This window comes from Bombyx mori, chromosome 4 (genome assembly GCF_030269925.1).
Source record: "Bombyx mori chromosome 4, ASM3026992v2".
NCBI lineage: Eukaryota > Metazoa > Arthropoda > Insecta > Lepidoptera > Bombycidae > Bombyx > Bombyx mori.
The window spans coordinates 2,074,498-2,082,150 of NC_085110.1; the positions used below are offsets into that span (position 1 = coordinate 2,074,498).

At 37.7% G+C, this 7,653-nt stretch overlaps 1 protein-coding gene across 4 annotated transcripts in view; it reads right to left on the reverse strand.

Annotated features, from left to right (window-relative positions):
• The window catches only part of LOC101736853 (zinc finger protein ush), a 268,675-nt gene that overhangs the window by 89,165 nt on the left and 171,857 nt on the right, over positions 1-7,653 (reverse strand). The window lies entirely within an intron of this gene.

Genomic DNA, 7,653 nt, shown 5'->3' on the forward strand with positions numbered 1-7,653 from the left:
TATATTATGTTCGTATGGTTAGAAACGATTTTATCTATAACGTAGCCTTCGAGATTGTAAGTGTAGTTTAAGATTTTAGATTTTTTAGTTTCTTGTTTTTGTATAGATATATAAATCATAATACGGTCTACCTAATGTTAAGTGCCTCATGGACATTTGAAAACGACCACCCACTTTGAGATGTAGAGCATAATGTCAATTGTTATAGTGGTACTCCTAGCTACCGTAGCTTTCAAACAGGAAGGCATTAGAAAAGTATCGCAGCAGAAACGGGTAGGATGTAAGTAGCTTTCCGTGCTAACTCACAATAGTACCGTAACTAAGCTACTATACCTAGTCTTGCCATAAATACTGAGTCAAAGGAAAAAAAAATTCTATTGCAAATAACATTTATTACTTTTACAGTGTGTTAGTTTAATACATAAATATAAAACAATTTAAAGTATAAAAAGCTTATTCGAAGTGGTCTCCATTGGCTGCAATACAGTCCTTTAAACGTTGAGGCCAGTTATCAATAGAAGCACGCACTCTTTCTATGGGAAAAATTTTCACTAAAACAATCCGTACGCCAATCGTAGGGACTCCGAATTATCATGGCGTTTAGAGCAAGCCGTACTCTCTAAAACCGACCATAAATTATAATCCAGCGGATTAAGATTGGGACTAGACGACAGCTAGTCTTTAGCTTTGATGAAGTCCGAAACGTTCGTTTCCAACCAAGACTGCGTAGACCGAGCTTTATGACCTGGCGCCGAGTCTTGCTGGAAGGACCATTCTTGATTATTGAACATGGTGTTGTTAAGGAGCTTCACTACCTTCTAAAGAATGGTATCTTGATACACTTGTGCCGATGTTTTGATACCGTTTTCACAAAAATATGGCTCAGTCACTCCTTCATACCTAATACCCCACCAAACCATCACTGAAGTATGATAGTGCCCACGTTGCACTCTGTCGACTAATTGGGAAGCTTCCTTAGAGCTGTGAGCATAAATACGGTCATTTTGTTTGTTAAAATGTTGCTCAATTCTAAAAATTTTCTCATCCGTAAACAAAAATTTTCTATTACCTCCCTTTGCGTACCGCTTCAGTAGTTGTTTCGATTTTACCACCCTATTCTCTTTTAAATTATCAGTTAAGAAATGACCAGTACGTCTCTTATAGGCTGCAAGTCCGAAGTCATCTTTTAAAATACACGACATGGTTCTAGGTGCTATCTTCATCTCCTGAGATAAAATCTTTTGCTTTCGGACAGGATTTCTTCGAATTCTTTCCCTTACTGCTATGACCACATTTTTCGTACGAACAGTATGTGAACGGCCAGATCTTTTTCTGTCACAAACAGAGAAGGTTTCATTGCACCTATTAATAGCCCGGTACAAACATTTTACTAATACCAAGCGTATGGAGAGTTTTAAAAACTGCATTTAGCTCCATACCTACTTTGTATATTGCAATCACAGCGATTCGGTTCTCTTTAACACCCCACTCCATTTTAATATCGCAAAATATTGTACAATGTATTGTCGCCAAAACGAGAAAACTCAATGAGCAATCATATAAAAATGACAGATTCCAAATTCAAATGTAATATTTTGTTTATTTTTAATTGTAACAGTATTTATGGCCAGACTAAGTACTATGCTACCACGAGTAGTTACGAAAACTATGCAAGTTTCGTTTCTTTATTAAGTACACGTTCGTATTCTGTCATATTGGAAGTCATCATCCAGCGTTTGCTTTGTGTCTACGTATTTATTATATTTGGAAAATTGGTCCCTGCCTGCGGGTCATGGTTAACGACATAGTCAAATCGCTTGGTGCGTTTACAGAGTGTGTCTTATCCTTCAGACCGGCCCTTGTACTCCATACTACCATACTACCTGGAGCCACTGCGGCCATTCACAGTGCGATTCCAGAGGTCTTTCTTGCCATGTACCATCCGGCTATGGAATGAGCTTCCCTCCACGGTGTTTCCCGAGCGCTATGACATGTCCTTATTCAAACGAGGCTTGTGGAGAGTATTAAGCGGTAGGCAGCGGCTCGACTCTGCCCCTGGCATTGCTGAAGTCCATGGGCGACGGTAACCACTCACCATCAGGTGGGCCGTATGCTCGTCAGCCGACAAGGGCAATAAAAAAAATTGTTGAAGCCTGTGGGCCTGTACGGACTCGTGTCTCCGTTCAAGTGATCCAGTTCTAAATATGCGAGAACAGTTGTGGTGATGCCATCGAAGATTCAACCCTATGCCTCACGGAGGATAACGGAGCTCATGTTATATCATCCATGGGTTTGAAAGCAGATTGATTATTAACTCTTGTGCCTATTTTAGCAAAACAGATATTACTGGTGGTAGGGCATTTTGTGAGCCCGTACGGGTAGGGACCATAACCGGATAGCCACCATCTTGCTAATTTTTGCCGTAAAGCAGTAATGCGTTTCGAATTTAAGGGTGGGGCAGGCGTTTTGCTGTAATAACCGGGACTTGTCTCAAAGCGGGTGGTGAGCATTATTATCACTTCTAACTGTTTAGTAATCGTAATAATCAGTCAATAAAAATAATTTTGATACTAATTCAGAAGCAAGACTGTGTTTAAATTATGTTAATGTCTAAAATAGATAAGCTGGTAAATAATCAATTTGAACTAATGAAATAAATACAATTTGGTGTCTTACCATCATTATTTTGAATCTATTGAAATCAAACTAGACGTATATAGTTTATGCCCGCGGTTATACTTGACTGCGTTAGAGTTGTAATGAATAATTTTACATGCACTTAAGTTGCATTTAGTTTTTTTTTTGTATTACCTCGACGGGTGAATGCGTTCATGAACTATTTACTGAGGCCCATAAACATCATACAACACAGCCACTCATCATGAGACATGAGGTCTTAAATTGAAGTTTTAAATTGTATTGCGGCTAAACCACCTTTAAAAACAAAATGACTGCTTCAGACAGAAAGAGAATGCCTAAAGAGCATTTGGGAGCTGTTTAAAATAATTAATGTACAGATAAACAAGCCTGTTAAAATGTATGTATGTACGCACAGGATTACCGGAGGATCACGCACGCAAGTGTCAAATTAACTAATAACGTCATTAATTAGTTGTTATAAGCACAACACCGAAGCACACCCACGCTGTTAAACTATGGAGGACAATCTTTAACGATTACCTTACATATCGATTCTGAGGTTTTTCTATATTATGGGTTTAATGAGTAATCGATTTTATCGGAATCGATTGAAATATGATCCATCGATAATAATACGTTTTTGGGTCCGTGAGAAGTCTCGTTGATAACGATTTCTGGTTGAAACTTCGAGTTTACGTAGTATTCTTATGATATTACCATGTTTTTTTTATTATTATTATTAACCTGAAGGGAGCGTTTTGTAATAAATGCCACGTCTTTATAGCTGAGAGATAATTTTAAACGACACAATGTATTTTCGGCTATTAATCAGAAGATTATCACGGTATGTAGGAACACCGTGCTCCTGGATACTTGCGGCTTTTGAAAATCGAATACTGAAAACAGCATTATATATATAATAATTTGGTCGGCATATAAAGATTTTGTTTGCAGTTAAAAAAATCAGGCAGCAAACCCTTGTTCCGCAAATATTTTTGATAATGGTCAAAAATTAAATCATAAATAGGCAGCTTACAATAACATGAGTTTGCATAGTAAACATTCAGTCCGCAAAATAACTATTTGATCAGCAAGATTTCGTGATTGATCAGCAAAGAATACATTATATGTCTATATGCTGTCAATTATAACCCTTTGCACTCGAGAGGTGAGTTTGGCTCATCACTTTGTTTGATGCGGAAATTCGATGCGCTGTGTAATCTATTTATTAGTTATCTGTTCTTATCGTTCTTTCTGTCGTTGGTAATTAAATCATTTGGTAAGCGATCCCCACATTTGGAGTTACTGTGTATTGTGTAAAAGCCATCTCGCTTTTTTAGCACAAACTAGTTTTTACTGGTGGTAGGACCTCTTGTGAATCCGCGCGGGTAAGTACCACCACCCTGCCTATTTCTGCCGTGAAGCAGTAATACGTTTCGGTTTGAAGGGTGGGGCAGCCGTTGTAACTATACTTGAGATCTTAGAACTTATGTCTCAAGGTGGGTGGCGCATTTACGTGGTAGATGTCCATGGGCTCCAGTAACCACTTAACACCAGGTGGGCTGTGAGCTCGTCCACCCATCTAAGCAATAAAAAAATAATAAAAACGCGCGCCTGGCGCCTTGACATTATTTAGGCTCAACAGTGAATACTGTATAGGTAGTGTATAGATGTGAAAATTGTTATTTTTTATTAACCTTATAATATGTCTGGACATTGGACAAACTATGTTGTTTTACTGCCAAATTAAAAATGACTGCCGATAAAACATCAACGCATACAAATGTACATCGAATGAAGACGCAATAAGCGCTTGAGACAATTCCCTAGTTAAATCAATATTAGGTGAATACACTTTTTACGCTATCATCATCACTTGCCCAACGAGTGACATCTGATAAGAACTGATAATATTAATGTCATTACATCTAATTACATTTTTTTTTATTACACACGCAAGCACACACGCACAATCAGTCTATTACACGATAAACTGTGCAATTAATTTACAAAACACTAATTATCGTTTGTTTTGTGTTAGATCTTTATAATATGTTTGTAATTTAAAGTTTTTATTGTCATGTATGGTTGCGAAACGTGGACCCTGAAAGAGGACACTACAAGACGCCTACAGGCATTCGAGATGTGGTGCTACCGTCCCATGTTACGCATCAGTTGGACGCAGAGGGTCAGGAACGAAACCGTGCTTCAGCGCGTTCATATGTCCCGGAAAATGCTGCCTGCTATCAAAAAGTGCAAGATAGAGTATCTCGGCCATGTGCTCAGGAACGATCGATACGTGCTGCTGCAGCTGATAATTATGGGCAAAGTGGACGGAAAGAGACGTGCTGGGCGAAGAAAAAAGTCATGGCTCCGGAATATCCGGGAGTGGACCGGTATTGCCTCCGTCGAACAGCTGTTCCGGCTGGCTGCTGACAGAAAGGAATACAGGAAGCTAACGGCCAACCTTCAGGATTGAAGAGGCACTGGAAGAAGAAGAAGAAGATTGATATAAAATATGGGCTTAAGTAAATCGCGGTAGGAAACTTTGTTATAATGATTGCTTCGTGGCAAATTATAATAAATGATGGTACTAAATGCCACACGTCCTAATCTATATACATATTATCTATATATCAATACGCAAAGCAAAAACTTTGTAACTCTTTTCACGAAAATTGCGCGAACGGAGGAGTATGAAATTTCCCAGACTTATAAAAAATATAAAGAATGAGTGCAGAATGTTAATTTTTTTTTAATTATGCATAAAAATATATTAAATCAATTTAAAAAAAATACACATACCATGTATTTGACACACACACGCGTGTATATTCTTTTATTATTGTTCAAAGTCTGTGGTCAAATTGAGAACAGGTTTAAATATTGTTTGTCTTTATTAGTATTTGTCTAAAGTGTAGTCTTATCGAAATCTGTGATTATAGAAGTTAACGTTTTTGACAATAGTACCATAATAATGTTCAAATTTATAAGTTCAATTAAGTATAGTTGAATTTCGACTACTGAGTACATTTTAAGATGTAAAAAAGCTATTATTATATATCATTTAATAACAATTGCCATAATATAGGTAAATACGCTATACCATATGATGATATAGTTTGTTTTATGAATCCTCTAGTACTATGAGCCAACGTTATTTGCGCAATTCAGTGCGTCCGCTCTTGATAAGGCAAAAAAAAAGTCGTAACTGATATTTTTGCGATAAAATCTACACTGATTTTAATTAAAAACACAATCAGTTCAGGAATAGATCGATCTGTTCGATAATATTTTTTTTACAAACGTATTCTTGTACCTTTTTTTATTACACGTACATTATACATAGATTTTACGTCGGACTTCGATATTCCTTTTTAGAATATTAATGAAACAAGTTCATGCCACGCTTAGGGTGTCGCTATGAAAAACGCTTGGTTGCGTGTTGGCCTGCGATTCCTTACTATTACAAAAAAGTAAAGTCAATGTCCCCGAGAGTCAATAACAATAGCAGAGCAGAGTCCTGCCCTTAAATGAAGTTGGATAAACAGATGGATAAAGTAAGAGATGATGGAGAAGCCTTCAGCAACGTGAGGGCCTAACTGCGCACTATTACTGCCCAACTAGTTCTTGTGCGGAGTGCTCATGGTTAGTAGGAATTCCAGCTGCACTGGGGTCCTTCTCCTAGAGATGAGTCGGATTTATTAGAACAGACCCAGTATTAAGTATTTTACGAGATTAGGCTGCACCTAATACCAATTTGTCTATGTGTATAATACATCTGTTTCACCTAATCTTCGTATTCTTAAAACAAAAACGAATGTTCAGCATACGCTTCCTGTTCCTGCGCTATCTCACTCACTCACGCGTTGCAACGTATCTCACAATCCTTAAATGCCTAATCCTAATCATTCAAATAATGATCCAACGATAATATTAATCAAATCCTAATAACGAACTCAGAACTTGAGATTAGGAATAGGCAGATTGAGATTGCTTGCTAAGTAAAGTACTGGTTGTGAATGATATTAGGAAGATTATGTGGATTAGGTATTTCTTAAGATTAGGAACAGGTGGACCTAGTATCTGATTTACCTAGTACGTCCCATCTTTACCTTCTCCCAAAGAAATATTAAGCATTGTACCACCTTTCTGTTTCAGTGGCTATCTCTCCCACACTATCTGAACAACACGTGCTTCGAAGATTTCTTCTATACGCCACATAAAACTATAGAATAGCCATCAATCTTACACGATTTCGGACTTCGATGTCTGTCACTACCAATATGACGTCATAATGGAGTAAGTCCGGTACATTAAATAACATGCCATAATACGCGCGCTTTAAAGTACAAATTCGTGAAGCATTCAACAACTAATATTACAACAGCGATTATTGATTGAAAAACAAAACACAGTAACGTGTTGGCAACCGATAACGCGGCGGGGAGGGGAGAACGATAAGAAAGAAATCGCGCCTTATCGCAATTCAGCACGCGAAAATCGGAAAATGCAGCTGCGGGCGTTGGGGCCAATATTTGGATCCAATGTTAGTAAAAACGCTTATATCACACTACAAGCGGTCTATCGGGCCATGAATTTTTTTTATTGCTAGATGGGAGGACGAGCTCACAGCCCACCTGGTGTTAAATAGTTACTGGAGCCCATAGACATGTACAACGTGAATGCGCTACCCACCTTGAGATATAAGTTCTAAGGTCTCAGTATAGTAACAACGGCTGCCGCACCCTTCAAACCGAAACGCATTACTTCACGCTTCACGGCAGAAATAGGCAGGGTGGTGATACCTACCCGCGCGGACTCACAAGAGGTCCTACCACCAGTAAAATTTACAATATTAACAAGATTAAAACGTTTTCGACTACAGATAAACGAAAAACAGAAACTATTAATAAACTATTAATACACATATATATTAATAATTACTAAACAAAATCTATTAATAAAACTATTAATAAACAAAATCTATTTATAAACTAGCATTTCATCTAT